The following is a 21823-nucleotide window of genomic DNA, read 5'->3' as shown; positions in this document are numbered from 1 at the left end:
ATAACGCTGTTTTTTTTTTTTTTTACATCTCCGTTAATAATAAAAGATCTTCAGCACATAAAAGAAAGAAAAAGAAAAGCCCTTCATCCTGTGCTCATTGTCGGATCGTAGAGCATCTGTGCTACATGGTGAGAGCTGGTTTCATTACAGGGCTGAGTTTGTAATAATATTGAACTTTGCTCTGTTTTCGGTACAATCCTGACCGTGTTAAACCGAGCGTGTTGTTTTAGAGAAATAACCAACTTTATTTTTTTCAAAGAAGATTTTTGGTAGATGGTTAAATATAAAATGGTCGATATAAAAATTGTGTCTGCTAAATCCACAAAATCCAAACATACACGATATGTTAGCATTTGGGAAAAAATAGAAAAGTATAAATAGATAGATAGATAGATAGATAGATAGATAGATAGATAGATAGATAGATAGATAGATAGATAGATAAACAAATACATGAATAAATAAATAAATAAAGTTTACCTATTAACTTAGTAATATTATTTATATCATACAGTAAAATGAAGTGTGAATGTAAACTGAAATAAAATAGCAAAATAGGAAAATAATAATAATAATAATAATAATAATAATAATAATTATAATAGCAGTCAGAAGAAATACTACATAAAAAATGTAAAAATATATTACAAAAATCAGTGTACAAACTAATTTATTTAATTAAAACAACATTATTCACAAGTGTAAATTTAAATTTTTGTTATATTTATATATAGAAAATTGTTTAAAAGTAATGTTAAAGTAGCTTGCAAATAATACAAAAGCTAGTTACATGACAATGAAACATTATGCGTTTTAATGATAAATATAATAAATTATTCTGCTATAATAAATTTACTTTCGTATTTATTTATTATTTGCTTATTAAAATGCCTGGTCACAACCTTGTTTTAAATCTGTTGTATTAAACATGACAGAGCACAGAGAATGCATGAAACACTTGCAGGAAATGAAAGGAAATGAATAAATGAGAGTGTGTGTGTGTGCCCTGCGATGGGTTGGCACTCCGTCCAGGGTGTATCCTGCCTTGATGCCCGATGACGCCTGAGATAGGCACAGGCTCCCCGTGACCCGAGGTAGTTCGGATAAGCGGTAGAAGATGAATGAGTGAGTGAGATCAAAAAAATTGAATTAATATAAAATTAAGATAAATCTTTAATATTTGGTCCAAAATCAGTAAAACATTCATCTTCACAGGAAGAATTCTTTTAAAATTCTTTTCTTTTTTCAATATTGTATTAGGAAGCTCAAGGCGAACAGACCACAACGGCAGACGATCACACGGTCTGATAAGTTTGAAAAATTTTGTCAGAAAATTCTCACTTTTGTTTATCAGCTTTCGCTCTGCTTTGATTTTAAAGCTTAATCTTTTATATCTTGAGTCAGAAGTCGAGTCAAAAATATGTTAATGTAATTCACGGAGTACAAAGTGTCTTCAAGTCAATAAATAAATAAAAGAAATAAATAAATAAAAAAGTCGAGGTTTTTGCTGAATAAGATACAGATTGCTTATTCAGCAGCCAGCTTTCTTTCACTCTGGAAATTGGAAAGGTAAAATTACAGGTTCTGGAGAGACATCATTTCTGTAGCTCGGAAACAAATTCCTCATCAATTCCCTCCTTTGCTTATTCACATTGTTATGTTTTTTTACGTTTTTTGTTTTTTTTGGTGGTCGTTTTTATCGAAAGTGACATAAAGGTGATGTGGAATAAGGTTTTAGTGCAGAGCTCAGCAGTTTAAGAGCCGACCCGAAGTCGAGCCCGAGGTTTGAACTCACACCCTTTAATACACGGATACAGCGATCCTGACTTTACAGAATCTGTTAATTAATTAAACGAAGCTGTGAAGACGCCACATTTGCAGTTATTGTCTTTAAGATAATGATGTGGAAACGGAAATAATGATCCTAGCTCAGCTACGGTGATTGGGAATAATTAGCAAAAAAAATAATAATGTTGGATTATAGACATTTCAAAATACAAGCATTAGAGAAAATGTTTCTGACATGGCGTTTGATTCCTACTGTACGTGCAGTATGTGTACATGGGGCTTCTATGTTCTCCACATGTTTTGAGTGGATTCTTCCATGTTCTTCAGTTTTCATCCCTAGTCTGAAGACATGCGTTGTAGCCTGATCGGCACCGCTAAATTTCCTTAAAGGTGCGGTGCACGATCTCTGAAAGCCAATGTTGACATTTGAAATCACCAAAACAAACACGCCCCTAACCCAAATGGGTGTCACCCCTGTTTTGATAGCTCCGCCCCCACACATACATACGCAACCTAGGCAACTATTATGGCGGAACCTGCTGGGGCAGCTGGCCGAGGGTATATTTTTATCAATAAATGAACTCGATGAGTAATACTATGGTAATACAAATGTGTTTGTGTAGTACTGTGTGTTGTACCGTGAAAGGTTTAGCTCTCTGCTAATATCACACATGCGCACTGAACACTCTCTCTGCCGCATATTGACAAGACACGCCCCTTTCTGATTATTGGCTACACGTTTGTTTTGTTTGTCGGCCCGACTCAGTTTTCTGAAGCATTTTTCAAACATCGTACACCCCACCTTTAAGTGCATTAATGGGTGTGTGATTGTGCCTTACAGTAGGTTGGCACCATGGCCTTGTTCCACCGAGTCTTTGGGATAGACTCCAGGTTCCCTGTGACTGGGTTGGATGAGCGCTATAGGAAATGAATGGATGAATCAGGGTTGGTCAGGGTTCCCACGCGTCCTGGAAATCCTGGAAAATTAATGACCAATGTTCCAGTCCTGGAAAACACATAAAACATAAATTGTCCTGGAAAAAATCTTGTTGTCTTGGAAAATTATTATTTTTAAATGTTCTTGATCATACAGCTGGTCGAAACAATTAACGTTAGTAACAGAAAGCACTCTGTTCAGGGACGCTGAGTTTTGACGGGTTTTTTGTTATGCTGTTTAATCTCGCTGTGACGGATGACGCTGTCTTGTGTTGGCGGTTTCAGGTGCTAGGAATGGTTTAAGTGCTCGAATGTGTTCAGCAAATGGTGACGGGTAAGCAGGTTATATTAACCTTGTTAATCTGAATATCATGTGCAAGGGGAATGCACAGCAAACTAAAGCATGTATGACGGCATTGGCCTGAGAAAGGAAAGGGTATTAATATGTGCGGTCTTTTTATTTTATAAATGTTGAAATTTCATTCACATGATAAATTGTCTTTAAAAGTATAGTTAAGTAATAGCCATAAAGTGTACGTTGTTTTTAAGACTTCTGGAGAGAAGAACATGTTACTTTAGGCCGTGAATCTGTGAGCCTTGTCTTTTTTTGCTAAATTTGAAATGTCCTGGAAAATCCTGGAAAATGTTCTCTGAAAAAGAGTGGGAACCCTGTTGGTGTTTTTTTGTTGTTGTTTTTTTTTTTTCAGAACTGTAAAAATCATCTCGGACCACCTTGCTCATATAGAGACCCACGGACAAAGAGCGTTCGAGTCCATTTAGTTAGTTTAGTACCTCTAACTATCGAAAAGAACCCTTGAGGAACGATTTTTTTTTTCTCCTATAGCTTTCTCTTGGATTCTAAGGATATATTTGTTGTGTCACAAGAGTGCTGAGTAGAAATCCAGTAAAATGAAAACTGACCTTCAGAGCTCTACATCCTGCTGCCACATATAGCTCGGTATATATATTGGGAATAAGCGAGCGTGTCTTTATTGCTCCCTACTGTATGAAACCCCAAGGCTGAGAGCCATATTGTAATTTCAAAAGCTCTCAACAGACCTGAAAGCATCTCCCACACACCTGCAGGTTTGAAGAGTTGCCTTTCATGTCCGTGAATACAAAAGCAAAGTACAAAGTTTTTAGGGGGCCGAGTTTGTTTTGTGTTGTTTTTTTTTTTCTCCACGCTGCCTTTTTACTACTAATGGACTATCTCCATTTGGAAGCTTTAAACACATACATTAGGTCCATCCACACATACACACTCTGTCAGTGGAATGTGAAAGTGAAGAGGCAGGATGAGTGTACTAGAGCACACACACACACACACACACACAAACTCTTCAGAAGCCCACATCACGTTTCAGTACCTAACCATACAGCACAGAGCTTCCATCAAGGGCTTTGACCCAATACCAGTGAGAAAGTTCATATTTAGGGATCAGTGAAGGTGGGAATTAAAGAGCAGGAAATGAAAAAAGGGAGTGAGTGAAAAGTAAGTGTGCACGTATGTGAGGGAAAGAGTAAAGGACTTTGTGAGATAACAACGGAGAGAGTGTAGTGACTTAATGAGGTCGTGAGTGTGCAAGTGACAGTGGAGGTAAAGGAGTAAGTGACTTAATGAAGTAAGTGGACATGTGGACTGGGTAAGATGAGAGGGAGTATGTATATTTATGAGGGAGGGAGAGGTTTATTATCATGGAGCAATTGAGATAATGTGGACATTAATGAGATCATTCAGGAAACTGGTGAGATAATGAGGAAGTGAGCGAGATGCTAATGAAGCTAACTAGCAGATAAAAGAGTGAGTGAGTGAGTGAGCGAGTGAGTGAGTGAGTGAGTGAGATAGTGAGTAAGTGAGTGAGTGAGTGGAAGAGTGAGATTGTGAGTGAGATAGTGAGTGAGTCAGTGAGTGGAAGAGTGAGATTGTGAGTGAGATAGTGAGTGAGTAAGTGAGTCAGTGAGTGGAAGAGTGAGATTGTGAGTGAGATTGTGAGCGAGTGAGTGAGAGAGTGAGTGAGTGAGTGAGTGAGTGAGTGAGTGGAAGAGTGAAAGAGTGAGATTGTGAGCACGATAGTGAGTAAGTGAGTGAGTGAGTGAGAGTGAGAAAGTAAGCGGAAGAGTGAGATAGTGAGAAAGTAAGAAGAAGAGTGAGATAGTGAGAAAGTAAGAGGAAGAGTGAGATAGTGAGAAAGTAAGAGCAAGAGTGAGATAGTGAGAAAGTAAGAAGAAGAGTGAGATAGTGAGAAAGTAAGAGCAAGAGTGAGATAGTGAGAAAGTAAGAGGAAGAGTGAGATTGATTGAAGTCTTCATTCTGTTATTTATCTGCAGTCTGCATCTTATCACCCACTGCCCTTTTGCTGCGCCTCTTCTCTCATGATCCTCCCGTCTTCCTCTCGTCCTCTTTCCCTTATCGCCCTGGAGACTCAATTAGAGAGCAGGAGGTGACTGCATTCGGAGTGAGAGCTCTGCCTGAATGCAAACCGTGCTCCAATAAAAGTAGCTGCCGTAACCTTTAGCCCTGTTTTCACACACATGGTGGGAGAAAAAAGCAATGAAGGAGTGAAGGAATAAAATAGTTCTTAATGGAATTAAGCCAGTTTGATATGGAAAGGTTTGTACATGTACATTACATTGTACATGGCGGTATATGTTAGGTCTGTTATCCATTATTTTATATTGTACACTTATGAAAAACATGGCCTGCTCACAGAAGGTACAAGCATTGTACTGGTCTAATAATAATGAGAAGTCAGAGCACAGACAGGCAGACAACAGAAAGCCAATAGATCTGACTTCATACTGACGATAGGAGTAAAATAAGGAACTTCACCATGGCTTGTTGGCCATAGTTTATTTTCCTTTGTACCAGATGAATTCTCCAGAAAAATGACAAACCTTGACAACCGAAAGAAAAAAAAAATGTTGGCTCTCAAATTGGGGACCAATTTATATTAAATGTGCTTTGGCTTGATATGAAAAAAAAGGAGATTGTTTTTTAAATTAAATTTGGGCTAACCAATTAGAAATCATGCCCATCGGATTAAAAAAGCGTACCGTGTATAAATTTAGTCCGGCGTGACCTCCACTTGAGGTTGTTACCTCATCCGTCATTTCGATGGAGACAGGCATCATCCTCCTCTCCTATATCCATCTCTTTTACTGCCCTACTGGGAGGATTTCAGAGAATGAACAGTGACAGCGAATGCAACCTTTAATAACGGCAGAGACGGGAAGACGAGTGGAAAAAAGAAAAAAGAGATAAGTTTGCTTAGTCTATTTATCTAGTTATAACCCTGTCAGAGATCACCGTACACTCTATCACACACTTTTGTGATCACCAGCATGCCTGCAAAAGATTACGGTTTGTGATCAGCAGTGAGGACATTATGCGAGAAGAAAAGGGCTACTTGGATAAGAATTGTTTTACACACTGAGCAAATGTAAGTACTGTACATCCTTTACAGGTGCTGCTCTGTGGTTTTTATTTCCTCCTGGATCGGCCGTGTCAGTGCTTCAGTCTCTCGCACATCCTCTGAGAAAGTTCAAATCCAATATATAACTGTTATTTGATGAATTGTTCAAATACGACACGAGGTTGCGCTACTTTTTCTTCACGAGAAATGTAGAAGGAAAGAATACGTTCTAAGGGTGGCTAGATCATGTAAGATCATCCAGAGCAAGGTGCTTACAGTACATGAAGCTGAACATGTAGACGATTTTCACCTGTTAGCACCACGAGGATCCAAAGCACACATCCGAATCAACCGAAGAATGACTTCGGTCGATAAAAAATCTGTTCCCAGACCTGTAGATGATCAAAAGGTGTCCAGGTGATGAGGAACGGAATTACATTTACAGTACAGCAGACACCCTTATCTAGAGCGGCTTACCTTTATCTCATTTATACAGCTGAGTAACTGAAGGTTAATGGCCTTGCTCAGTGGCCCAGCAACGGCAGCTCGGTGACCCTGGGTTTTGAACTCGTTACCTTCCGATCATTAGTCCAACACCTTAACAACAGAGCTACAGTACCACATCCCCAAATCAACGTATGCTTCAGTAATAGTTCAGAAGTTAAGTCAAACTTAAGGCAAGTTTCTGTCTATCTTTTTTCTCTGAAATGTATCAGATTTTCAGGTTTTCATTGTGTCACAGATGGATTTGAAGCGCGGATGCGATTGCAGGTGGAATAATATTTAATGACAATAATAACAGTAATGACACGGTTCAAGACGCCAGGCAAAAAAACAGACAAAGGTCAGCGAGAATCAAAGAAGCTGAAACAGTGAACATGAACAAAAGGCTCAGCTCTTGGGGAACCGGAGAACCCAGAGGGCAAGTCAGTTTTGCCAATGTAATAGTAAAGAGGGATAACAGGGGTGTGTAGACTTTTTATTCCATTGTACAGGTCTGACTTTAGGTGTGTGTATTCAACATGCATCTATTTTGTTATAAGTGCTTTTATGGAGGCATGGTGGCTTAGTGGTTAGCATGTTCGCCTCACACCTCTAGGGTTGGGGGTACGAGTCCCGCCTCTGCCTTGTGTGTGTGGAGTTTGCATGTTCTCCCTGTGCCTCGGGGGTTTCCTCCGGTTTCCTCCCCCGGTCCAAAGACATGCATGGTAGGTTGATTGGCATCTCTGGAAAATTGTCCGTAGTGTGTGATTCTGTGAGTGAATGAGAGTGTGTGTGTGCCCTGCGATGGGTTGGCACTCCGTCCAAGGTGTATCCTGCCTTGATGCCCGATGACGCCTGAGATAGGCACAGGCTCCCCGTGACCGAGGTAGTTCGAGGTAGTGCTTTTATTGTCAAGCAATGCACTGATGCAGGGTTATAGAATCTTAAGTTATTTACAGCATATTGAGCTGGGAATCCGACTGAACAACCAACCAGCAAGTGATGTGTTTTTATAAATTGATTAAGAACTCTGAGATTCTTTGTAAAGTTTTTCATTTACATTTCCGTAAGTCTGTGACGTTTTCCTTGTGTGAGCTCATTCAGCTCGAGCGATTTCCGCTCTACCACAAGCTTGCTTGAGATTCAGAATATTTCCTGTCTACAGTCCAAATGGCGAATAAGGCGGTGGTGCTTGGTTTCACGCTACAGGCTGCTCGGAGGCCTCCGGCTTTACCGCGGCTCTTTGCGGGCGACAGCATCTGTTATTGTGTGTGAGGCGCACAGGCAGCGAGAGTTGAATTTAATGCGTGCACTTAGGCAGTGAGGGAGCATGGTGCCTGTCAGCATCATTTTCTGTAAGGCTTCAATGACGCACTACATTTCTGGCTCTCCCAGAGCAGCCTCGAGCACAGGCAAATCGTTACCTACTCACAGCGCACAAATACACACAACAGCTGACCTTAAAGATTAAAAGCAGCAGATGGAAATAAGTCTTGACTGGGAGCTAGACGTAAGAACATCTTTCAGTCAGTCAGTAAGAGGGAATAATAAAATAGGGGTCGTAAAAGTGACAAGGCCAAAGGATTATAAGGGATTGGGTTGCTTTTTATGGTAACAGTTAGCATTGAAATAGGCAGATTTGTGTCTGTTAGGAATCTGTTCTGTGTGTTTGGAGAAATTTAAAGTTGTAGCATGTCCTATATTCTGAAAGGACGAAGGCGAGTCCTATATTTATTGGGATGCACAATGCACAAACATCAACATTTTCAGATAAAAACTGCTGAGAGTGAGAGAATTTTGTATTTTTGTTGTGAATCCTTTCATCTTTCGCACTGGACATTTTTACATTTACATGTATGGCATCTAGAGAGACTTACCCAAGCGCTCGGAAGTATCAAGGAAGACCTGCATCAAGACTCTTCTCTGTCTTGGCACCAAGGTGATGAACTGCTGAGTCACAGGAAGTCTTCAAACCACATCTAAAGACCTACCCCTTCCTGAGATACTTTAACGCTTTTTTTTATTATTTTAATTTTTTTTTTTTTTAGAGTTTTTAGACTGCCAGTATTCTTAGTCAGAGATGGAGGTTGCAAAGATGAGGACGTCAAGGTTCTCTTTAGGAAAGACGAGGATGGACAGGATTAGGAACGAGCACATCAGAGGGACGGCTCAGGTTGGCTGGGTTTTTTTTTTCAGACAAGGTCAGAGACTTAGTGGTTAGCACGTTCGCCTCACACCTCCAGGGTCTGGGTTCGATTCCCGCCTCCACCTTGTGTGTGTGGAGTTTGCATGTTCTCCCCGTGCCTCGGGGGTTTCCTCCGGGTACTCCGGTTTCCTCCCCCGGTCCAAAGTCATGCATGGTAGGTTGATTGGTATCTCTGGAAAATTGTCCCTAGTGTGTGATTGCGTGAGTGAATGAGAGTGTGTGTGTGTGTGCCCTGCGATGGGTTGGTATTCTGTCCAGGGTGTATCCTGCCTTGATGCCCAATGACGCCTGAGATAGGCACAGGCTCCCCATGACCTGTGACAAGGTCAGAGAGACTAGATTGAGATGGTAAAAGCTAAAAGTAGAAGAAGAAAAAGAAAAAGACTGCCAGACTTAATGAAATAGTATTGATGAATTCATTAATAGAGACTTTAAAGCACTTTTGTAAGTCGCTCTGGATAAGGCCGTGTGCCAAATACCATGAATGTAAATATAAAATGTAAGTATCCATCAATGACAATGTCCTTATATCGGTTTCAGAAGGTCACAGACTAAGTATAGCATCAGCCTCAAAACTCTGTTGGGGAGAAAATATTGCAAGTGCTAATTTGAGTACTTTTTGAGTGCTAATTTGAGATCTCACTAAGAGGAGATCTGAACTCCATGTGATCCCTACACCAATACAACACTTATCTGACTATATTTGTATTCACACCATCTAGTGTCACCCATATGAGGGTGAGGTTCCCCTTTGAGTCTGGTTCCTCTCAAGGTTTCTTCCTTTACCATCTAAGGGAGTTTTTCCTTGCCACTGCTGCCTGAGTCACCTCAGACTTGCTCATTGGGGATAAATACATATACATAGATACATACTGTGAACTATATATATTTTGAATTTTTATTATATTAATTCTTTGTATTACTCCTTATGTTTATCTTCTGTTCTATGTTTATGTTCTGTAAAGCTGCTTTGAGACAATGTCCATTGTAAAAAGCGCTATACAAATAAACTTGAATTGAATTGAATTGAATTGAATTGAGTACTCGAAGAAGAGCTAGGTCTCTAGACATGGTTTGAAGACTCGGCAGTTCAGACGTCTAGGGGAAGTTCACTCCAACACAAGTTTTGAGAATATAGAAGTGTCTTATTTTGATGCCCTGGAGTTGTTGGGACCAGTGGAGGATACATGCTGCATTATCAGTAAGTGTTGGCAATTTATAGCAACAGGAGTCAAAGAAACTATCGACGCTACGCCGGGTGGGATGAGCAAAGTGAAAAAGTCCAGCAGCAAAACAGACGCAAAGCAATAAAGCAGCTTACTGTGGATGGAAGGATTTTGTTTTTTTTTCCTGTTATTAAACAATAATTCATTTGTTTATAATGATAGTAAATGTCCGATATGAAACTATAACATATGAAAACATCTGGATCTTTAAACAGTGTTTTTGTGTAGTGAAGGTTGCCTCTACAGTTACATTTCAGCAGTCAGTAATCGCTCTAACAAACCCTTAAGCCTTTCAGGCGCAGCTTTTACTTCAATCACTTTCTCTACTATTTATATCTCTTCATAATCCCGTGTCATCGTAGACGCATCATCGGGGTGACGCACAGGCCCTGCTGTTTAAAGGTCAGATCGTCGAGATAAGCGCCGAAGCAATCAGTTGTCGTCATTGACTATCTGGTAATCCTCAGACGACAACATTCACATTTCTGCGTGGAAAATCCTGGCCTTTGGCTTGAGGTTGATGGTGAGAGCATCTACAGTAAGCCAATCAGAATGCAAGGGCAAGTCGTAGAGTAGAAAAAAAAAAAAGGGAAATGTAATTGAAAGGTTGTAAGTCACATGGTTTCACCGGTCGGACATCTCTAGGAAAATACATCCATGCTCGTGGAACGAGTGAGAGAGAGATGAGGTAATGAAAAAATCATTGCCGTTCACTACATTCACGCCAAACTCTAAATCCACTCTTGCCTGTTTTATTAGGCCAGTATAATTCGGTGTGAAATTAAAGGTGACTCTTCACGGTGCTCTAACATCAAAGGCTAATTAAGTGGAGGGGCTGCTAATCATGCCTGCGATAAGCACGCCCTTTGTGTGGATTTCCATTTTAATATGCTTCCGTAGAAACGGTAGACTTCCGTCTTGTCTCCAGTCCGATATAATCGGCTAATATCAATTACCAGGCAGGACCGGGTATTCGGTGGACCCTTGGGGCTTTTTAGAAATTATATTATTCAAGTCTGTGCATTAGTAACCATGGAAACATGCAATTTTCCTGTTGTAGACCTTTTTGAAAGTGCTTATAGATCAGGTAATAAGCGAGCGCCGCATGGCCTTTATGACCCCGAGGGGTGAAATGCACTAGGTTTGCGAGACCTTTTCTCTTATTATTGTGGTTGTGTTAGGAGAAAGGTGTGAATAAATATTAAATGATGAACATTGTGGATTGTTATGAAAATGGTTATGTGATATACCGGTGTGTAAACATAGTCATAGCACAGCGGCGTTGAATTCCCTTGCCTCACATCATTTTTTTATTACAGTGACTTATGAAACTTATGATTTATAGATGCAGAAATTGTGACCAATGTTCCACAGACATCCATCCACTTCTTTTAGCGTTCATCCTATATAGGCTTGTAGGGAGCCTGGAGTCTATACTACAGGACTCAGGGCACAAGGTGATGGACACCCTGAATGGGTTGCCAGTTCATCTCAGGGCACAATCACACACTACTGACAATTTAGAAATACCCATCAAACTACATCATCTGGAGACTGGAGAACCTGGAGGAAATTCCAAAACAGGGGGAGAACATGCAACCTCCATGGAAGTCAACCTAAACAACTACTAAGCCACAATGAATGTACTGTAACTCCAAGCCTAGCTCAGTATAGTATAGTAAAAGTCTTTTTTTAATGAGAGGAACAATAGTGTTATTTCAGATAAAGATGTTAAAGGTGGGGTCTCCGTTGTTTGAGAAACGCTTCAGAAAACTGCGTTGGGCCGGCAAACAAAACAAAAACAAAACTAACGTGTAGCCAATAAGCAGAAAGGGGCGTGTCTTGTCAATATGGGCGGAGAGAGTGTTCAGTGCGCATGTGTGACATTAGCAGAAAGCGGTTTTAACATTGACATGGAGGATAAAAACAAAGAAAGAAAGAGAAGAAAGGCTTACGATAAGGTAAGAAGTAGGACGTGTTAATATAGGATCAGCTTTCCAGTGCTGGAGAGAACTGAGCGTCTTCCGCGTGAAACGAAGCTAAACCTTTCACGGTACAACACACAGTACTACACAAACACATTTGTATTACCAATGTATTACTCATTGAGTTCATTTATTGATAAAAATATACCCTCGGTCAGCTGCCCCAACAGGTTCCGCCATAATACTTGTCTGGGTTATACTTGTCTGGTGTATGTGTGGGGCGGAGCTATCAAAACAGGGGTGGGACCCATTTGGGTTAGGGGCGTGTTTGTTTTGGTGATTTCAAATGTCAACATTGGCTTTCAAACAACGGAGACTCCACCTTTAAAGATACAATACGTAGATACTCTTGTAGATAGTCAAAGTGGATGGAAAGTTCTAGAAGTGCCAGGAATGGCAGGAAAGTCTGTTTTCAGTCTGATGAGGCTTGTCTATTACAACTGAATACAGGCTTTCAGAGAGTATACTTGTGCGTGTGTGTGTGTGTGTGTGTGTGTGTGTGTGTGTGTGATCCACACAGAAGTCACTTTTCCTCTATTATCACGCCAGTGTTCGGCTTCAAAAGCCAAATGCTCATTAAGAAAAATTTCCAGAAGTGTTTATTGTCTCGTGTGTGTGTGTGTGTGTGTGTGTGTGTGTGTGTGCGCGCATGTGTGACTGTCACTGGGTTTGACATTAACGTGGATTAGATTCAGAATAGCATGAGGGTGCTTAAAGATGGAGAGGAAGGGAGCAATTAAAAGCAATATGCACTAGAGTAAAACGCAACGCATCAAAACACTAATTATGCTGAGTGGCTGCCAGAGACAGCTTTCCACCCTCATTTAAGCATACGCGTGAATGCATGAGAGAGAGGGAGAGAGAGAGAGAAAGAGAGAGAGAAAGAGAGGATGAATGGATGAATGTGTGTGCATGTGTTTCAGTGGTGCAAATTTTGGCTCGTCATAATGAAGATGTCGCTATTGTGGTAGTGAATGCAACATGACATCTTCATTACAGCAGGTCAAATTTGCATCTCTCTCTCTCTCTCTCTCTCTCTCTCTTGCTCTCTCTCTCTCTCTCTCTCGCACCTAACACATAAACCATTAAACTCACAGAGCTTTTCATAAGCTCACTGCTTTCCCGACTAGCGTGTGTCATTATCGTAACACCGGAGAGAAGCTCAGCAATCAGTGGCCTCCTGCTGTCTCTCACCGTGACTCTTTTCCTCTTTGATTGTGCTCAGATGAGGCTGGAAGTGTGGAAAAAAAAAAAAAGACACAAAGAAACACGCAGGACTCCATTTGCTTTGTCTGTTTAGTTTCTTTCTTATGCTTTAAAGATGAACCCACACACGCGTGTTTTCTGCCACCGGGGAAAAAGGGTGCAATTTTTATGTTTTACATTTTATTTTTCTTAAAAGAAACAGTGTTCTAATTTCTGTTATCTACGGTACATATTCATATGTGTGCAAGATCGGTATCATAATGCTCACTGCGTTGTTAATGATTTCCAGTAAATGATCAGCTATTAAGTTGTTAGAAATATGATGACATCTATTTGTAAAATTCTACAGCAGGTTGAATTAATAGTTAACTCTGAGTGATCGTAAACATCATCTGAGTGATGATTCACACTGCTCATACTTTACCCAGAGGTTAACTAGTAATCCTGGCTCTTCATAATCTGATGTTACGCACTGTACGTTCCTAAAACCCGTCTTAAGCTTCTTCTTTGTGGAGGAATTCATAATAAAAAATGTAAAAAAAAACAATAAAAACTTGAGTCGTTTTCTCTGAACTAGTCTGGCACAAAGATAAATAAAAACAGTTCTGGAAAAAATGCTTTTTGTCAGTGATTTTTTTTTGGACACGCCCCCTAAAAAGACAGAAAATGGTTTAGAAAGTTTTAACCTGGATTTTTGTAGGTTTAAAGCTTGCAAAAAAAAGTTAGCATGCTAAGTTAGTTAACGAAGTTGTGTTCAACAAATCTTTTCCGCTCCACGCGTTTAACCGCTAGAGACGATTTTTTCAACAAATGTTACTTAATATATCTTTAAGTCTTAAAAATGTTGAAATTCATGTGCTATGCTTTGGCCATGTCCTGCCCCCTAGTGGATATATCCTCTTTTGGAATTCCCCAGATAAAATAATAATACACAAAGAAATATGGTTTCTTTCTTTCTTTTTTCTTTCTTTCTTTCTACCAAAAAAGTGTTAATGAAAAGTACCATCAACATACATTTTGTCCTCTGGCCTGAACTGTTGTCTACCAGCAAATAAACAAACAAACAAACAAACTAATTTGTATTTGTTTGTTTGTTTGTTTATTTGTTTATTTAAATTATGTTTTAATAAATGTTTATTTATCTATCAAAAAATATTGATTTGTTTGATAATAAATAAATAAATAAATAAATAAATAAATGTAATCAGAGACAGGAGACGGTTTATAGCTAGGTAAAAAAAAGTTATAAAAAAAATTACAAAATATAGGTTCTTTTAAGCACGTTCTCCTCACACCTCCAGGGTTGGGGGTTCGATTCCTGCCTCCACCTTGTGTGTGTGGAGTTTGCATGTTCTCCCCGTACCTCGGGGGTTTCCTCCGGGTACTCCGGTTTCCTCCCCCTGTCCAAAGACATGCATGGTAGGTTGATTGGCATCTCTGTAAAATTGTCCCTAGTGTGTGATTGCGTGAGTGAATGAGAGTGTGTGTGAGTGTGTGCCCTGTGATGGGTTGGCACTCCGTCCAGGGTGTATCCTGCCTTGATGCCCGATGACGCCTGAGATAGGCACAGGCTCCCCGTGACCTGAGGTACAGTAGTTCGGATAAGCGGTAGAAAATGAATGAGAGTGAGAGAGGTTCTTTTAAAAAAATATATTTGTAAGATATATTGTCCGTCAGAATGTTGTCGGCCATCTTGAATCTTTTTTTTTTCATATACAAAATCAGCACCTGCTAGCTCCGCCCCTTTTCTGCTACATAAGCAAAGCAGCATTTGTTTATGATGTATCCAACTTTCCCTGCTTTAGTCGAATAAGTGCATTCTGTATGGTGCTTAAAGTGCACTTCTTCTTGTTGGAATTTTCAGTGTGAACACATGACTCACACTATTTATACTACACAATGGTGTAGAATAGTGCATGTCTGCCAAATCTGATTTTGTCTCTCACTGAGAGCATTTTACACCTTCACAAAGCCCCAAAGTAAACACTCAGCTATTCAGGGCTCTCGCTAACGCCTTGCTTTCCTCTTGAGTTCCGTTTGTTCCTTTCATTGTTATTTTTGTCCTCGGTTGCTGTAGTAATGCTATGTCAGGGGTGGGTTGGATTGCCGCTCGGGTCACCAGTCGCTTCTGCTCTCTTCAATTAAAACCCCATGTGAGAAAGGCATTTCCATATTCGGCAGGTCAATTTGTCAAGCCAGTTCTTAGTGTACGACTTTTGACAGCATTAGAGACTAGGATCTGATCTGTATCTGTAATCTGATTCTCCAAGCTGATATAGGTTGTGGTTCACATACACATACAGTACATCAACACCGGCTGTGTAACGATGCACAAATTTCAAACGGGATGCAATGCGACACAACGATGTCTCCATATTATGTACTTTATGATTAATTAAAAATAAACATTCCTTGGTGTCATTTGTGACCTTCAGAGGTTACCGAAAATGACCGAACATGTCACGACTGACCGTTTTCATGATATTACGGTTACCACGACAACCACAAATCCACGAACAACGCAAACCTTATGTAAAGGTCAGGCCGGTGTCTGAGTCTGCTGTGATTTTATTTTCCCACATGTCTAATTTACATTTAATAGCAACACTAGGCAACCGAGCAAATACCGTGACGAACATCGTGTTTTTCCTCTGCATCGACTCAGCCGAGGTGTTACCCTTGAATTAATGGGCAGGGATGGCTGCATGCGTACATGGGGAAGTGTGAGGGAGGGTGTGATAGAAGGGCGTAAGACCAATGATCTACTTTTGTGCCTCCTAATGAAAAGCGTCTGAGGCGTAGAGCTACGTTGGCAGCCCCTGATTTATGAACTTCTGGTTCTGTATGCCATTATCAGCTAGACACACATACACACACACACACACACACACACCTTCGAGCATGTGTCACTTCTAATCCTAGATATGCGGTGCGTTACTGTGGCAACGTAAGCATACTTCTTTGCCTTGCATTATTCAATACACAGTAAAATAAAGCTGCATTCGCCTTAGGTGAAATTAAGCTGTCTTTTTTCCTGAAGTTTGCATTATTCTATTTTAGTCCCTTTATAGTCCTGCTTCATAATTTAAAAAAAAATGTACTCATTTACCAATTATTTGGAACACTTCACTAAAGTATCTGTCCTGAAATCTACTGGTTTAAATGTTCATCCAGTGGATAATTGAAACCCACATTGTGTTTGCTGCAGCACTACACTCACCTCTCACACAAGACTCATCATTTCAGCTCTTGTCCCTCTGTAAATGCTAAAATTGGTCTCTCCAGTGTGATTTTGCCTCATTGAAGCCTCTCTTTCTTTTGTGACAACTGGAAATCACCAGTATGTTGATAATGATGCCATAGAGCCAGCTGTTTAACTTCAAGTTGCTCCTGAGTGAGTGGTTTACAGTTGGCTATTGCTAATCAAGTTGGCACACCACAACACATGCAAGCTACATTAATGAGCATTTCATTATCCCACTTCCTGTCTTCCTCCCCTAGCACTTTTACACTCACATATTTGCAGGTTAAAATAGCAAGTTATTGGTTTTAATTAGTCTGTAGTCTGTGTTATAGTATTTGCATCAATGGCAGAGGCCATTAGGTCGGTCTGTATTAGGGCTGTGAGTGTGTGTTGGGTCTGTATTCGGGCCCTGTATGTTTGTGTCGGTCTGTATTAGGGCCCTGTATGTTTGTGTCAGTCTGTATTAGGGCCCTGTATGTTTGTGTCAGTTTGTATTAGGGCCCTGTATGTTTGTGTCAGTTTGTATTAGGGCCCTGTATGTTTGTGTCGGTCTGTATTAGGGCCCTGTATGTTTGTGTCGGTCTGTAGTAGGGCCCTGTATGTTTGTGTTGGGTCTGTAGTAGGGCCCTGTATGTTTGTGTTGGGTCTGTAGTAGGGCCCTGTATGTTTGTGTCAGTCTGTATTAGGGCCCTGTATGTTTGTGTCAGTCTGTATTAGGGCCCTGTATGTTTGTGTTGGGTCTGTATTAGGGCCCTGTATGTTTGTGTTGGGTCTGTAGTAGGGCCCTGTATGTTTGTGTTGGGTCTGTAGTAGGGCCCTGTATGTTTGTGTCAGTCTGTATTAGGGCCCTGTATGTTTGTGTCAGTCTGTATTAGGGCCCTGTATGTTTGTGTTGGGTCTGTATTAGGGCCCTGTATGTTTGTGTCAGTCTGTATTAGGGCCCTGTATGTTTGTGTCAGTCTGTATTAGGGCCCTGTATGTTTGTGTCAGTCTGTATTAGGGCCCTGTATGTTTGTGTCGGTCTGTATTAGGGCCCTGTATGTTTGTGTCAGTCTGTATTAGGGCCCTGTATGTTTGTGTCGGTCTGTATTAGGGCCCTGTATGTTTGTGTCAGTCTGTATTAGGGCCCTGTATGTTTGTGTCGGTCTGTATTAGGGCCCTGTATGTTTGTGTCAGTCTGTATTAGGGCCCTGTATGTTTGTGTCGGTCTGTATTAGGGCCCTGTATGTTTGTGTTGGGTCTGTATTAGGGCCCTGTATGTTTGTGTCAGTCTGTATTAGGGCCCTGTATGTTTGTGTCAGTCTGTATTAGGGCCCTGTATGTTTGTGTTGGGTCTGTATTAGGGCCCTGTATGTTTGTGTCAGTCTGTATTAGGGCCCTGTATGTTTGTGTCAGTCTGTATTAGGGCCCTGTATGTTTGTGTTGGCTCTGTATTAGGGCCCTGAGTGAGTGTTGGATCTGTAGTAGGGCCCTGTATGTTTGTGTCGGTCTGTATTGGGTCTTTATGAGTGTGTGTTGGGTCTTTATTAGGGGCCTGATTGTGTGTTTTTGCCCTTTGTTATTGTTCTGAGTGTTTGTTTGTTTCAGTTGCATGGCCTGACTGTGTTTATGTATGCATTGGAGATTTTCATTGGGACTGCATTGGAGGTATTAATGTGTGTTTTGGGTGACCTGTACCTGTGAGTAGCCCTGTCATAGAGGACTGTGTTTGGGTCAAAGCCTTTTATAGAATCTAGACTTCTATACGTTTGGGGCTTGTATTAAAGGTGACATTTGAACAAACAGTACAGACTGCGATGTGGGCTAGAGCTAGAATTCTGAATGTGAATCTATGTTAGGGGCATGAACCAGTGTTTAGGGGCCTGTGCCGGTGTTTGGGACTGTGTTAGGAGTCTGTGTTTAGGCATGTGTTGGGTCCTGTATTAGGTGTCCTGAGCTGGTAAGAAATGGCTGTAACGAAGAAGAACAATCCAAAAAACGTGGCAGAGGCAGCTGATGGATTGTTCTGCCCCTTCCTTTCTCCCAGTCAATCCATCAGAAGCAGGTCTGCTTTGATTCCATCAGCCATGCTCCTGTGCGCACCATACCGGCAACAGAAGCAGGCTACATTAACTGCAATTTTACTTTCACTCCTTCTCCTACATCCCCATCATTTTAATTGCAAATCACCTTTCTTTGCTCACAAAGCATAAAAAATGCAAGTCGTAATCTGTCTTTTTTAGGTCCCAATGTAGGTAATGTCAGAGAAGGCTATCTGCATGTAAAACTAAGGGATGGGTAAGGGTATCTCTGCAAGTGTGAATTTGTACATTTATAACTTAAAATGCTGTAAGAAGAGAGTCTGGGTTGGGTTTGGATAATGTCTCCTGATCAACTGTCTCACCGGACCATACAAAAAACCTGATTCAGATTCATCGGTTCAGGGGAAAATTTGTCATTTTGCTGGTGCAATTTTTCATTTGACTAACAGCTTAAAATAGGATACAACACTGCAGCCGAGGGTTAAGGGTCTTGCTTAGGGACTCAGCTTTTAATTTACAAAATTCTGTCCACAGCTTGAATTTTAACCTTACCAAGTGAGCCAACCTTAACCCTTTAAGCCTTGGTCATTTCATCTCCTTTCTTTAGCCATTATCTAAAGCAATTTGAAGTTGCTCATGGACACAGCTGTGGTCTTCTAATGTTTCCGAGATCATGTCAGCAATGATCTACCACTGCCTTTGCTCAAGAACAAAGCTGAGTCAAAAGTTCTGAACCTTATACCGCCAACCTACTACAATGTATTAGCTTGTAATTAACACATGAATCCATTAAGGTTTGACAACACCGTTTAACCAAGACCATGCTAGAGATATTCTTGACAAGCGACAAGTGTTAGTGGCTTGTATTATACAGTAAGTGCTCGTTGCAAGACCAAGATGGCTGCATGCATGCAAATGCCACTATCCAACATTTATTACCTTAAAGGAGGTAATAATACTCATCAAAGAGTATGTTCTTCGTACGAGGTCTTCGGTTAAAGCGAGACCGAATCATTACCATATTAGAGAAAGGATGAAAGCGGGAGTTGTGTTTGCAAGAGAGAGAAAAAGAAAGAAAGAATCAAGAACAGAGAAAAGATACCTGGAAGGAGAGACAGCAGATTGTCATCTACAGAAGAAAAATAATTGACCGTGTCATGACAGTTTTATGTTCTACCACACTGATCTAAAAATGTACCAGTCACCTGTAGAGAACCCATCGCAGTATCATGTTCAGTTTCAAGGCCAGCGTTTTAAAAAGACTGACTTCTTTACAAGCTTTCGTTTTGCCACATTTATCCAGGTGCACTGCTGTGTTTTGACCTCCGTAACTGCAATTTGCTCGAAGGCAACCTGGAATAAAACACATTGCACCACAATTGCATCACAAGACCACTATATGTAGATGTTAGGTCTTGTTCAATGGTGCAGTGTTTCATTTTTTTTTTTAGCTTAACTCCTGTGGTTAGCTTCTAGAATCTGGAAGATTTTAAGTTCAAATCTCAGCAAGTTACTGTTAATATCCTGGGAAATGCTGGTAGTTATACACTGAAAGTCTTAACTCTGGGTTGTAGGACTCTGCAGATGAAAGGGAATAAAATGGAATAAAAGGAATAAGTGTAATACTGCATGTGGTGGAAAAGATCTATCTAATCAGATCTTAATATAGACTGAGTGAAAAAAAAACAAGCAATCTAACATAAAAATAAGAAAGAAGAAATTCATTCATTCATTCATCTTCTACCGCTTATCCGAACTACCTCGGGTCACGGGGAGCCTGTGCTCAGGCATCATCGGGCATCAAGGCAGGATACACCCTGGACGGAGTGCCAACCCATCGCAGGGCACACACACACTCTCATTCACTCACGCACTACGGACAATTTTCCAGAGATGCCAATCAACCTACCATGCATGTCTTTGGACCGGGGGAGGAAACTGGAGTACCCGGAGGAAACCCCCGAGGCACGGGGAGAACATGCAAACTCCACACACACAAGGCGGAGGCGGGAATCGAACCCCCAACCCTGGAGGTGTGAGGCGAACGTGCTAACCACTAAGCCACCGTGCCCCCCGAAAGAAGAAATTTAAATACAAAAATACTGATCCACTTACATATAAAATACATTACTCCCGATAATTTACGTGAGATTGCACTTTTAGATCATCTCCAATATATTCCACTATTTCTCTCTACGGAGTATTCGGCATCATCTCCAATACATTACAATACAAGTCACAACATACACAGTCTTTAATATTTTCCAATACTGTCTCTGGTATATTCCAATATAACACACACACTTATATTAGCTTCTATATATAACACAGTGTATTGTGAGTGGATTTAATTCCAGCTCTAAAGTAAATAAATAAGGGTACGATGGAAACAACCGTCACTGGTAATGCAGAAGTAAACTCAAACGAAGCTAAACGTAACCATCTGACTTGTTTGTCAAGACTGAAGGTTACATCATGACTAGGATCATGTGGGACGCAAGAAAAAACACTTGCGCGAGGAATCTTTAAATAGTGTCACTAATTCACACCCCTAATTCACATAGAGGTAACAAGATACTGAGATCCTCGACCAAAACAAGTCAAGGACTGTGTTTTCTCATAATAACACACAAAAAAAACCCCAACAACACAAGGTTCATGAGATTTAGTGTAAATAAGTTCAAGGCTTCACAGTGATTAGGGCTGACAGTGAAATCCATGGAGGCGGAGGATCATTTAAGTCTCCAGTATATTCCAATATACCAATATAAAAAGTGTCCAATGCCATCTTTAGTATACTACATTATACCAATACACTCACTCACTCATTTTCTACCGCTTATCCGAACTACCTCGGGTCACAGGGAGCCTGTGCCTATCTCAGGCGTCATCGGGCATCAAGGCAGGATACACCCTGGATGGAGTGCCAACCCATCGCAGGGCACACACACACACACACTCTCATTCACTCACACAATCACACACTATGGACAATTTTCCAGAGATGCCAATCAACCTACCATGCATGTCTTTGGACCGGGGGAGGAAACCGGAGTACCCGGAGGAAACCCCCGAGGCACGGGGAGAACATGCAAACTCCACACACACAAGGCGGAGGCGGGAATCGAACCCCCAACCCTGTAGGTGTGAGGCGAACATGCTAACCACTAAGTCACCGTGCCCCCCCATACCAATACACAACTTTTCAAATAAAAGTCAGTATAAATGTCAATATATTTTGCAGTGTAGCCAAATCTTATTTAGGCTCCAACATACTGTAGTCCAATATACTGTATTTCCTCAAATATTTTCCAA

The 21823-nt window shown here is 40.8% G+C and overlaps 1 protein-coding gene across 1 annotated transcript in view; it reads left to right on the top strand.

The window, feature by feature from the left end:
* Positions 1-21823, top strand: part of LOC132839957 (mannosyl-oligosaccharide 1,2-alpha-mannosidase IA) — a 214548-nt gene that overhangs the window by 110413 nt on the left and 82312 nt on the right. The gene's annotated exons all lie outside the window — the stretch shown is intronic.

Source organism: Tachysurus vachellii, chromosome 25 (genome assembly GCF_030014155.1).
Source record: "Tachysurus vachellii isolate PV-2020 chromosome 25, HZAU_Pvac_v1, whole genome shotgun sequence".
In the NCBI taxonomy this organism is placed as follows: Eukaryota; Metazoa; Chordata; class Actinopteri; order Siluriformes; family Bagridae; genus Tachysurus; species Tachysurus vachellii.
The sequence above is the reverse complement of the archived record's forward strand: the minus strand, read 5'-3'. Positions and strand labels throughout refer to the sequence as shown.